Genomic DNA, 12918 nt, shown 5'->3' on the forward strand with positions numbered 1-12918 from the left:
GTACAAACTAACCAATATCTTAGCACCGAGTCTATAGATCATTGTTAACAAAGAGAAGATGCAGGTTCCTTTTGTTCAACATTATATTGGTTCCATCTCTTTGTTACTACAGAAATGTATTTGAGGCTAGATTTGCCAGACATGGCTTCTAATATTTAGCTAAATAGGTCAGGTCAGGACTCAAATGGCTGTACCATTTTCTGCTTACACATTGGGGCTTTTTAAAATATAATACACCTCCTTCCTGGACTAAGTCACCTCCCACCTCCCATGTTGTTCCTGAAGGAGCTGCCCAGAGCAGAATTCAATGTGGCGAAAAGTAAGAAACATCCAAAGTAAGAAACAAGAACATATTATTTATATTTAGGAAGGTATTGTGATAGAAAGTCTGCCGTCTCAGGAAATGAAGAATTACTAAAGAGATCATGGCAAATTTGAGTGGGATGACAGTGGTTAGGGAAAAAGGTGGGAAAAACGTGTTACTGAAAGTCAGGATCCATAAGTCTTGGATATGCCCAGTACAATTTGGCTTCTTCCTTTGAACAGGAGACCTGCATTCTATGAAGCTCTTGAAAATCTAGTCATATTTACAGTTTGAAATCAGTTGGCCATGAAGAACAGGCCTATTGGACTAGCAAAAAAAAAAAAGTGGCAGAGTAAAAATGATAAGGTGGTAAAATCAGCATTCATAAATTTTAAGACAACTGCAACAGTTTGTCAGAGGTTAGCCACTGGCTGTGCTGTGCCATTTTCTTATGTCAAAAAGTTAGGGTCGTTCTCTGCTTCATCTGTAAAAAACTTTGAAATGGAAGTTTTGGAAACAGCTTTGAGGTGTTTTAACCATCAAGTGGCACATGAATTTTATGGAATAATAAAAGGTTTAAAGTTAATCCTTGATGAAAATCTTGCTTGCAGCTTACGAAGGATAGTTGGGCTGGTAGGACATTTTGGTTCATGGGCTAGGAGAGTAAGAACACAAATCTACTTATGTATTACTAGTGTATCAGCTGTTCTATTCAGAAAATCAAAGCCATGTGGCCTGGCTTTCCCAGCATTCGTGCTACCGGGAGGCTCACAGTTGGGCAAGTTCTGCACAGAGCATCATTGTAAGGAAACACACAGCACTGTTGCCAGCCACTGTTTTACCACCTGAAGAGCTGAGCTTGCACTTGGCCTGTTAAGAGTTTCTTTCTAGCCGTGTCAGAAAACAATGATCTGAAGGCGCATGATGCAGAAACCTCACTGAAGCCAAGTCTGTTTGCTTCTGGTCAGCATCTTGAGGAGACAATATAGGAACCCATGTATGGCAAGTTCCATGGTGGAAAAAGGGGAGGGAGCTGATGTAAATACATTTCTAGCAGAATATTTAAGACTGATATATGATAGTCTGAATAAGCAGTTTTGTTTTCCAGTGAACAAATAAGAAGAGACAGGGCAGTATCTAAAAAGGAGGTTTTGTGTTCCACTGAACAGATGAGGAAGATGAGATGGTTCTATCTCACAAACTCCCAATTCTAATTTCCCCACTCTACTAGCACCTACGAAATCCCACAAGTCTTATTGGTCTTCCACAACTTCGCCATGGTACTGCTTTGCAATTTGAAACCCACTAGATGCAGTACTTCCAAAGCAATGTACTTCCAACAATGTTTAGCTAACAAAGGCAATAGGCTAAATTGATTTTCTGTCCTTGTTAAGACTATCAATCCCTCAGCGCTCGTGAACCCAAAAGGATTCCATAAAGCTTTGAAGACATACTCATCCACTTTGAAAGCTTTTCAGTCAATAGCCTAATTGGCTAGAAATACAGGAAGTTGGCTTACTAGACACTGACATGGTTGTTGCTATGTGTCCTTCCCCACCATTTTCAGATTAGAATTTTGCAGAGCTTGAGCCAGAAAATGGGAGTAAGAGTACCACTGAGTCTCGATTCACAGCAAAGAGCACAGAACTCTGCATAATAATTTCTATGACACTAGCTGTGATAACAGAACTCCTTCCCAATTGCTGTTGCATCTCCTTAGCCAGCTGAATTGTTTTTAGTGATGAATGGGTTTAATTGACCCAGGATGTCTTCATTCTTAGCAGTTTTCAGCTTTCTGTAATATTGATTTTCATTTGGGAGTTGCAGCTCAAGTACAAAATCAAGAACATCAGCACTCTGGTTATGACTCATTGTCTTGAAATATTTTTTTCAGTGTCTTCACCCATGCAGTGTAAAAAAAAATGTACTTGGCTGTATGACAATAACCATCTGAAATTTGACTGATGAATGCCACTTGAGTTTGAGACTTCATTTGGCCTGGCTACAAGCCGTGATTTGGCAGAGTGGTTCTTTCATTCCTCTGAATAAGCACCAAGAAACTGAAAACTGTCACCCCACTGCAATGGTCACGGTAGGATTCCATTTTGTCCCTTATCTTCTTCAATGTGTATATGACGATTCTGGCCTGCTTTCAAGTGTGGGAAGGATAATTGAGAGCCCATTTCACCAGTGCTTCAGTGTCTGAACTACTCTTTTTGGGCACAATCACAATTCAAGTTGATTACTGTCAAGTCTTAAATAATCTAGGACAGCTCTATTAGACTGACTGTACTCTCAGATAATTTCAGATGTCTTTCAGTAGCTGGGAATAGGTTGGTATGAGAATCTGCATAAATTTCACAGTAAAATGTGTCCCTTTCAGGGAACAATAGAATTATTATCAAAGGAACAATGATTAGTAGACAGAGATAGGATAGTATGAGGATAAAGTTATGACAAGTTTATAAGTACTTTATGGAGAGTTAATGAAAACCAATAATTTACTCTACAGCAAGTTTTAAAAAGAAAAACCACCAATAAATTATGCAACTAACTTAGCACACTTGTTTATGAACTTGGCAAACAACTGTTATTTTGTATTCTCTACATTATGGTAGAGTAATGGTTATAAGTTACGGCTTGGCTGTTTTGGAGAAGTCTTCTCAGAAGCATTTTCATTGCCAATACTGTATTTCTGTGTGCTCTTTTAAGTTTTCCTTGTTTCTTAATGCAGCCTTCTATTCATTCTGCCAATTTAGGACACTTTTCGGTAATAAGAACATGGTTTTCTTACTACAGCTTCACCTACATAGCAACTTGACTTGGATTTCCTTCCAAACTGTGCATGTTGTATCTTCAATTTTAATACAAACGTCATTTTCTTTGCAGCATCCAAAACAAACAAGAAACAAAACAACCTTTCCTTTTCCTGAACCATGGAGATTAATTTTATGATGGAAACTTTGTCCATTTTAAAAAATCAAGTCTACAGAATTGCAATAAAGCATAGTCAGATGGTTTGCCTTTCTATCTACCTGAGAACATCATCAACTTCAATCTCTCTCTTTGGATGGAACACTTATCCTAAAGGTGTCCAAACTCAAGAGCTTGACATCATGTCAATTTGGACATTTTTGAAGTTGCTGACTGTTGTTTTCTGGCATTCTCTATTTTTGCTGGAGCTGTTTTTTGGAGCCAGGCCAGTTAACTTTCTAGATCTTCTCTTCCTTTGGCAGTGTTCAACACCACATTGTGTAGGCATAAATTTAAGAGTTCTGTCACTACAAATACAATCCAACGTCATCTTACAAACTAGTCAATTGAAAAGGATGATGGAGATTAGTGTATGAATCTGTATAAATTTCACAGCAGAATGTGTCCCTTTCAGGAAACAAGAGAATGATTATCTAAGGAATAATGTATCTTGGGAAGATCATTTAAGGACTTTAGTCTGATGGCAATAGTCATCTCAAACAATAAGAGATAGGCTTGATGAGAGAGAGAGAGAGAGAGAGAGAGAGAGAGAGAATATGCTTATCATTATGATCTGTATCAGAAGATTTCCCACACAAGACTCTGTTTTCTAGCAATTTAGCACTCACTGTAAACAATATTATAATTTAGAGGGTCTGAGCTTCTTATAGATACTCATTTTCAAAAGCATCCAAAAAATAGTCTGCCATTTAAGGAGGTATAGGCTGGCGATAACCCAGTCAGGAATACTGGCCAAGGGAGAAAAGTGAAGGGTAAGTTTTACACACCTAGAGTTTTAAAACCTACTTTGACCCTTGTGGAAATGTAAAAATTAACCAAGAGTTGTTTGTAAACTCTAAATGCATCAAATGACATGCTATTTATTTTGAAGGAACGGTGGAATTGTGTTGTTGTATTCCAAACTATGTGAGTTCAGCACAAGTAAAATTGTTTATCGACATAAAAACTGTTTATGCTTAGGCTCTGAATGTATGATGATGTATGCCAATTTTATGCAGGTTTACAGACTGGTGGGGAAATTGTTACATGTGTTTAGTCCTCTTGTGGTAATTCAGCAGTAGAGGGCTGCATGCCACCCAAACCTGATTCAGAGGCACATATACGTACCCTCAGCAGCCAGGGAAGGCAGGCATTCCACTTACATATTCAGGCACTCAACAGGAGATAGACAAGAGCCTGCACACAGAGCAGGGGAAGGGTGGACTCAGCAGACAAAAACACACATTCACTTAGCAGTGCTCCTGCTCTCAAGCAGGGTCTACCCCTGCCCCAGCACTTTCCTGCCTGTTCTTGACATTGGAGAAAGGCCCCTTCTTTGGTGTGACACCACTGTTAGGTCTTCTTCCTGTTTTCTAGCCTTCCAAGACCTAACAATGGCGACAACCTTTTAAGAACAGTGCCATCCCAGGGGGCAGAAGGGGCCCTTTAGTAAAAATATAGAGGTGTCACCTTCGTTTCCCCTTCTCTGCAATGGGGGGGGGGGACAGCACCACCCATTTACATTTTTTTAACTGCAGCCAGGTTATCGATGACCTTTCTGGGCTACCCAAAATTACTTGGGATGTGTGGATGAGCCATGTGTTAGCCATGGCATGGAATGAGAAGCTTGGAACCCATCTGTCAACACTGGTCAAAGGTTCCACTAATTCAACACAGAGAGACAATAATTTGAGCAAACACTTAAAAGTCACACTGAACATTTGTTCTTTTATATTAGTTTTGTTTCTCTTACAAAATGGGCAAAAGGATGAGGTTACTACCTACCTGTAGTGGTTAACAATGCACCTCACATAGGCAAAACACATTTTTAGAGGGTATGTTAAGAATATGGTAGAACCCATGGTAGAAATCAACATATCAGGCACCAGGCAGGTAGTGTGATTAGATATATGCTATTCTTTGTGAAGTGATATAGCTACAAGCAGTTCAAGGTGAACAGAAATTCAGTAGAAATTTGTCTTTGGAGCACAGGAGCAAAAGACACAAACATGCTCTATACCTTTCACAAAGAGATCAAAGAAGATTCAAAACGCTTTTGAGAGAAGGACCAAAAGCAGATGGAGAAGTGAGACGTTGGGAGTCAGGGAGATAACAAGTTCGGTAGAAACATAAGTCTATTGTGGCTCTCAGTGTGTGTATTTAGAGCTTGCTATTGGTATAGAATACCTCTCCCAGGTGAAGACATACCTTAGAATTCAGAGGTACACGAAGGGGGTATTCAATCAGGAAAATCTTAGGAATACAAGTGGATATTAAACCAAAGGAAACAGAAGCTTCAACATGCTTGGAAATTAAGCAGCTTTAAGTACAGCAATGAAGTTTGGTAAACAGAAATACAGCAGGGGTAGGCAACCTAAGGCCCAGGGGCTGGATGAGGCCCAATCACCTTCTCAATCCGGCTTGCAGATAGTCCGGGAATCAGCGTGTTTTTACATGAGTAGAATGTGTCCTTTTATTTAAAATGCATCTCTGGGTTATATATGGGGTCTGCCTGGTGTTTTTACACTAGTAGAATGTGTGCTTTTATTTAAAATGCAACTCTGGGTTATTTATGGGGCATAGGATTTCGTTCATTTATTTTTTCAAAATATAGTCCGGCAACGGCTGAAAAAGGCTGCTGACCACTGCAATAAGAGTTTGGCCAGACTAACAAACCATGCAACTAATTCTCTGTAGCTAATGTGCTTTGTGCATATGCTTTCTGAAAACAGCAGCCTGCGTTCTCCATGGTGAATGAGTTTTAAGTACCAAGGGGCCTTCCCAAAGCAATTTGTAATTTGCCACTTGGGGGAGTGGGGGTGCTGTTAAAAAAAATCCACCAGTGTGTGCAAACCCTTGCACTCACCTGTAAGCAGTTCTTTGTGTCCTGCTCCTTCCCTGAAATATTACACATATGCACAGGTGGTTATGTCCCACTGATTTTCAGTTGGACATACAATATAGAACTTTGCAAAATTGCAGCCCCCATTTCCTGCAAGTGTTCCAAATGTAATGTCCTCTTAGCAATGTGGCTGGGATTCAATTAACTAGTCCCATCATTCCACCAGCACAGCGGGCTTTTTTCTCTTTCTCCTCTTCCTGTGTGCCCTGAAATTTGCAGGGGAGGAGGGGAAGAATTGGGCGAATCTCCAGAACAGCATACAGGGGGAAAGGGGGAGGGTGGGTGTTCCATCTGGCAAGCTGAAAATCTTGGGCGGACACAATTGCCATAGCACTATGCTGAATTTCTCTCCCCGTTTCAAAGTACAGCTGTACTCCTGAATGAAAGCAACTTGACATTTGGGCATTATGCAAAACAAGTTAAACAACCTGGCTTCTGAAAATACTGCTATTATTTTGATGGCTAGATCCCTTTCTGAGCTAGCCTTCCCTTCCCCCACACCTGGCCTTCCCAAATCATTTTCCTTCTCTTCTGGGTACACGCTCCGCACAAATGCCAAGTTTCTTGTTCTTATATTTAACTTTATCCACCCTTCTGAACTAGGCTACACCTGTTGTGGATTCTTCCTCATCCACATTACTTTTCTGCTGTAGTTTTCATCAAATATCAGATCTCTCCCCTGCCATTACAATTCCTGTGCCTTATGCTATAACACTGTCCCAAGTCTGTAAAATCTCCTCTTTATAACTCTGTTGCCCTCTCTTCTGTCCACACTTCTTACTGCAACCTGCTTCAAGTTCAAAACATTAAGAGAAAAAAACAACTTTCCTCCCCCCCCATGTGAATGCAGTGTAAAAGATGAATTTGCTGCTTAAGCCATTTTATTATTACTTTATTAATAATTATTATTGTTCTTATTATTATTTTGCTTTTATCATTGATTTGTTTTTACAGTCTTGTAAACCACCCTGGTAAAATTCCCTGAAGTTAAGTTTACAGAATAACAAATACACATATTCCACTTTCACTCCATTAAGCAGATTTTGTATTGTTTCAAAAGCCTGCTAATCTAGTTTTACCAGCTGCGATAATAGGGCTGAAGAAATGTGGGCCGAGCATGTACTAAAGGAGGAAAAGACGACTGCAGAGAAACTGAATGAATTATTTGCATCTACTTTCACTACAGAACATGTCAGGTAGATAGCTGTTTGTCTAAAGAACTGAGGAACGTGATGGCAAGAAATAAAGTTCTATGCCCTATTTAAAAAAACAAAAAATTATCAACCCAAGAATTCTTAAAAGAATCCAACTGTGGAATTGCTGATCATCTAACCAAAATAAATTCCTGCCAAGATTGAGCAGTTTCTAGTCCTCAAATACGGAGACCAATTATTAGCAATACTAACAATAAACATCTTTTTAAAAAAATGAAAATTAAAATGAAAAAGCAAGGACAAGGAAGAATTATAGGCCACTTAGTTTAATGTTGGTCACTCCGGGGCAAACTGATGGAAAGCATTAAAATGACCAAATGCACAGAACAGGGGTGGGCCAATCTTGGTCCACCCTTGAATCCTCTTCAGAAAGTCTGTGGACAACGTGGAGTCAAGAATCCCAGATGGTTTTAATATTTGATAGATTTACTGCAGATTAAACAGAGATTTTAAAGGCAACACACAAACCTTCCTCAGGGATTTTTTTTTTAATATTATCACTGAATGGATGGGGAGATTCATAAACATTATGGATAAAGACAACTGACATGATACCCAAAAGATTTTTTTTTTCATGTTAGAGAAAATGCTGTAAATTCAAATATACAAGCAGAAATTGATGGGAAGGCGACTAGAAAAAGAAAGAAACCTGACTGGCTCAGAGCTTTAAAAAACCGGAAGAGTTGAAATTCCAAAGGAAATCAGGAGAAAGATTTAGCAGGCACCTTTTTCTACAAGAAGTGAGACAAGAGATAGATAAGCAATTTAGAAAATGTATAACATGTATCGTTATGAAATGCAATTTTTTGTGTTGGGAGAAGATGTGGCCAAAACCAAGATTATGCTCATGTGGAATGCAGAAAAGTATACAGGGAGAATTTTTGTAGCAAAGAGTAAAAACAGAATACTCTATGGACACAATAGTTCTTAATGTAATATTGAAGAATGTAATGTAATATTGAAGAAGCAGGGAGAAAAACTAAAGAATTGATTAGAAACAGACTGACAAGACATTAGAAGGGTTACTTTCTCTCCCATTTCTCTTTCAGCTCCAATTCTGGCAAACTACACTGACTTCCAATTAATTTCCAGGCTAAATTCAAGGTGCTGGCTTTGACCTATAAATACTTTTTGTGTCTCAGGATCCCAATACTCTAAGGACTGACTCTTTGCAACATAAACCAACCCATACCCTTGGTCCTTCTTCATATACCCACTCCAAGGAAGGTGCAGGAGGTGTAAAAACAAGAGCAGGCCTTTCCAGTGATGGTTCTCCACTTATGCGCTGCTTTCCCCAAGGAGCTATGCCTGGTGCCATCATTATGTATCTTTAGGTGCCGGAGGAGGGGAGCATTTCTTGTCAGGGCTTTGGTTTTGATTATATGTGGCCTTTTCTGTGTGAGATATGTTAGTCCTACTCTCTTATACCGTGGTACCTCTAGTTACGAACTTAATTCATCCCGGAGGTCCGTTCCTAACCTGAAACTGTTCTTAACTAGAGGCGTGCTTTCACTAATGGGGCCTCTTGCTGCTGCTGTGCCGCCAGCACACGATTCCCGTTCTCATCCTGGGGCAAAGTTCTCAACTCGAGGTAACTCTTCCAGGTTACTGGAGTCTGTAACCTGAAGCGCTTTTAACCTGAGCCATTTGTAACTCAAGGTACCACTGTAAATATAATATTCGGCTTTTACTGTTTGAATTTTATACTGTTTTCATGCTGTTTAATTTTTTGCAAGTCTCTTAGAGTTACCTTCTTCTTTAAAAAAGTAAGTAGTAAGTTCAAATAATGAGAAGAGCTTTTCAAATTCATTCCACTGGACTTTTACAAAGATCCCCTGGAAAAGCAAAGTGTGCGTTCAAGTTGCCACTTTCACTGACTTTTGGGGGTGGGGGGACAACTGATCTAGGGAAAGGAGTGTGAAGTAACCGGAGAGAGGGGTGCCTATGGCGGTTGCTCAAAAATACAAATGTGCCCACAGGCCAAACAAGGTTGATGTCTCCAACACAGACCACTGTTTCTAAATCTGAACCAACTAATTTCTTATTATAATTAAGTTTATTTTTTATTGTATTTTATGTAAAAATGAATATATTTGAAGTCTCTTTCCAGCCACACAAGGAACTCGTTTTAGAAAGTGGTTAAAAGGATTCAATTCTTTTGATTACATATAATATGAAGTTTAGAACACAAATAATTGCAATGGTGGTTGACAAAGAAAAAATAAGGATTTGAACAAAAAACTACTTTGGTATTAAAGTCATTTCTGACAAGAGCTTTTTCTGAAAATATATCCACACTCTCTCTCATCAACCTTTATCTGAAGTAATTTATTTGGAGCCTATTTTCAGATTTTGAAAATACTCTGGACAAGGTGCTACATGGACTTTCTACATGTGAAAACACACACACACACACACACAATGGTCTGACTAGCACCTCTGAGGTTCAATGATAGATGTTGATAGCAGCCAAGCCTACAAATAAAAACAAAATGATGTAATGGAGCCAGTATATGGTTTAGTCATCAACTGAGGGGGGGGGTAGGAAAGGAAAGTGGAGGGAGGAAGAAATGGATCTCCTTGAATGCATACAGCTAATATTGAGTATCCTAGAAGAAAAGGAGGATGGAATATATGCTATGAAATTAAAGGAAGAATAGGAATAAATGACACCTTTTCCCATTTCTTCTCCCCAGAACTCCTCCCCCCCCAGAAAAAACCCTCCTTGCTTATGTAGCCATCAAGTGTTAAGGTTCAGGTCTAGCAGCCCAAGGCAAAGTTCTTGGAGCAAAGAAGTCTAAGCTGATGAGGCAGGAGAGAAAAAATTACGAATGGCAAATTATTTACAAATAGTTTATGTAAACAAAATTCACAAGCCACTACAGTCATACCTCGTTGCAAATTTGATCCGTTCTGGAGGCACGTTCGCAACCCACAGCGTTCGCAGCCTGAAGCGCTGCATCTGCGCACGCGATATGCAATTCGGCACGTCTGCACATGTGCCGAAATCCAGAAGTAACGGTACTTCCGGGGTTCGGCGCGATCCACAACCCGGAAATGCGCAATCCGCAGCGTTCGTAACCCGAGGTATGACTGTATCTATACTTAGAAAAAATAACAATATCCAACTATTTCTGGAGACTTCTACTTTGCACCATAACAAGCAACTCATAGGGAGCAGTACAGCTATAAGCCCCTAAATGAATTGTGTGGCATGGGAAGATGAGAAATTTCATTTGCTCCCTGGATAGAATCACATGACCAGCAGCTGAAAACAGGATAGACAAAAAAATGGGGGGGCGCTTTGGACTCAGAACAATTCTACTATTTTGGTAAGGAGTGTTCAAGAGACACAGACAATCTGAAGGCACTGGATAAAATGAAGCAAGCTGGATTCCAAAGGAAAGGCCACCTAAGAACAAAGTGTACGAAAAAGAAAGTTTAGTTTCTCTTCCCCACGTACAACTGAAGAGCTTTTCAATTTCCATTTTTCACATTGCTTTTAAAGCTCTGCAAGTTTAAATGAAAAGCCAATAGGCCACTTCTCATTTAAGTGTTTAGGTATCACACATGTAAGAAGTAGCAGTGCAAAAGGTGAAATTAAAAATGAGTTATAATTTCAGTCCCATCTTTTAACTAGGTATTATGCCAGATATGCTTAGCTCAGAAGAGTTGGTCTCCAATACTGAATATGATTAACTATTAGCTTTTAGCTCACTACCTTTAGTGGCAAAGTTTATTGCAAAGATATATTATATTGGAGTCCAATGACTCCAATGTTTTCAGAAATATTGAAATAATGAAATATGTCATCTTCTCACATAAATTTCCCTAAGGGAGTAATTACAGACACGTGTGGTTGTTTTCTATGGCTTGGTTCATTGTTTGGGCTAACAGCATCCCTTTCGTGTTGTGGTCTATTTCCACTTGTCGCATACAAAGTGAATTGTGTGCGTCTATAGAATAGCTGGCATATGGAGCAAATATGTATTAATGAAGGGAAGATTTTTTGGATTAGGGCAGGGTTTTGATTTGAAGACAGATTCATTTCAAGCCAATGAAGAACTACTGTGAAAAGAGTGGATACAGAAAATAATAATTGTTCTTTTAAAAATGCCTCTTTATTCTGTATTTTTGTGAAAGGAGAGTTCAGTCGTATTCACAACAGTAAGTATACTTCGTACAGCTAAATAAGGCATACACAATCAAATATACATATGGAGGAATGGAAGAAATTTAATTATGCTCTAACTGGTATTTCATGACAAGACATGCATTTTGTGAATGTAAAAGGGCACTGGAACATTAAAACAAACAAACAAACAAAAATTATTTCAAAGGTTTATCATTAAAAGGTACGTTAGAACTTCCATTCCTTACCCATGTATACCTCCAATATGTGCTCTGGAAGGTTGTGAGCCTTCAGAGCAGATTTGAGGGTGGGGAGGAAAGGAGGGGAAGTGCACTTGGCTCATGCAATGCTGGGATTCAGCCCAGTTCCATACATTTTCCAATACATTTAGGAAATCCTAGAGAAGGCTAGGAAATATTATAATGTTAGAACACCCTGGAAAGGGGAAGGATAAAAGGGCTGGCTGGCTGGCTGTAACATTGTCTCATAGCATAACCATTATTTTCCAAAAATGAATTGTGCAATAATTACCTTGCTGGATCAGACCAAGGACTCAAATATTTTTATTTTGAATACTGGCCAGCTAGATGTTTCTGGGAAACACACAGGATATAATAATAATGGGCCAACAGTCCATCCCAGAATCTCCTACACTATGGCAAAATGACTTATTGCTACAAAACTATCACACACACATATTCTAAGCTGAAAGATTTGCACAGAGTGAACTTGTATTACCTTAATAAAGGTAATTTGTTATGATGGGTATAATCATTTGCAAGAATGTTTGATAACAGCATGAAACACAATTGTCAAATCTCATATACTGTAAACTATTTCCCTCAAGCTGGGGGTACAATTTTAAGAGTCTGTCCTGGCCCTTAGTATAGGAGGAATAGCAACAGTAATACTGTGGCAATCTTTTAAAATTACAACTACTTACTTGCAGTAGCACCTATTGTATTTTTTCTTGCAAGGGAGCATGTTGCAAGATCTCAAGAGAAGGTAGTTAATTTCTTGGGTTTAAAGGTTTTAATTAGTTATGCATTTTGCTTCATCTTTGGCCAAACAGGAGCTGACAACAATGGTCTCATTGTTTCCAAGGTATATTTTCCTTTAACCTGGAAGGAACATATCTCACTTATTCTAAATATGCATGAACCTGCTAGTTACATATGAATTCATCCCATCTCTATCGTATGTCAATGATACAGCATTAGGGGGGGGGAAATTCTATGTCCACTCATTTATTTTGCAGATCTTAACTCTCCTTTACTGCCCTTTTCAGCTTGTTTAAGTCTTCCTTTCATAATGGAACTCTCTCTTTAAAGAAAACATTTGGAGGATAGCTTTGCCATCATGCTTTTTCACTTGATCTTAATTCTAAATTCAC

At 39.0% G+C, this 12918-nt stretch overlaps 1 protein-coding gene and 1 long non-coding RNA gene across 2 annotated transcripts in view; one reads left to right on the forward strand and one right to left on the reverse strand.

Annotated features, from left to right (window-relative positions):
- The window catches only part of CSTF3 (cleavage stimulation factor subunit 3), a 52870-nt gene that overhangs the window by 21752 nt on the left and 18200 nt on the right, over window positions 1-12918 (reverse strand). The window lies entirely within an intron of this gene.
- On the forward strand, window positions 12010-12746 carry LOC309367537. The gene is made up of 2 exons (XR_014167199.1): window positions 12010-12392; window positions 12431-12746. It is a non-coding gene; the product is annotated as an uncharacterized lncRNA (long non-coding RNA).

The sequence above is a fragment of the Podarcis melisellensis genome (assembly GCF_964234715.1).
Source record: "Podarcis melisellensis genome assembly, chromosome: 1".
Taxonomy (NCBI): Eukaryota; Metazoa; Chordata; class Lepidosauria; order Squamata; family Lacertidae; genus Podarcis; species Podarcis melisellensis.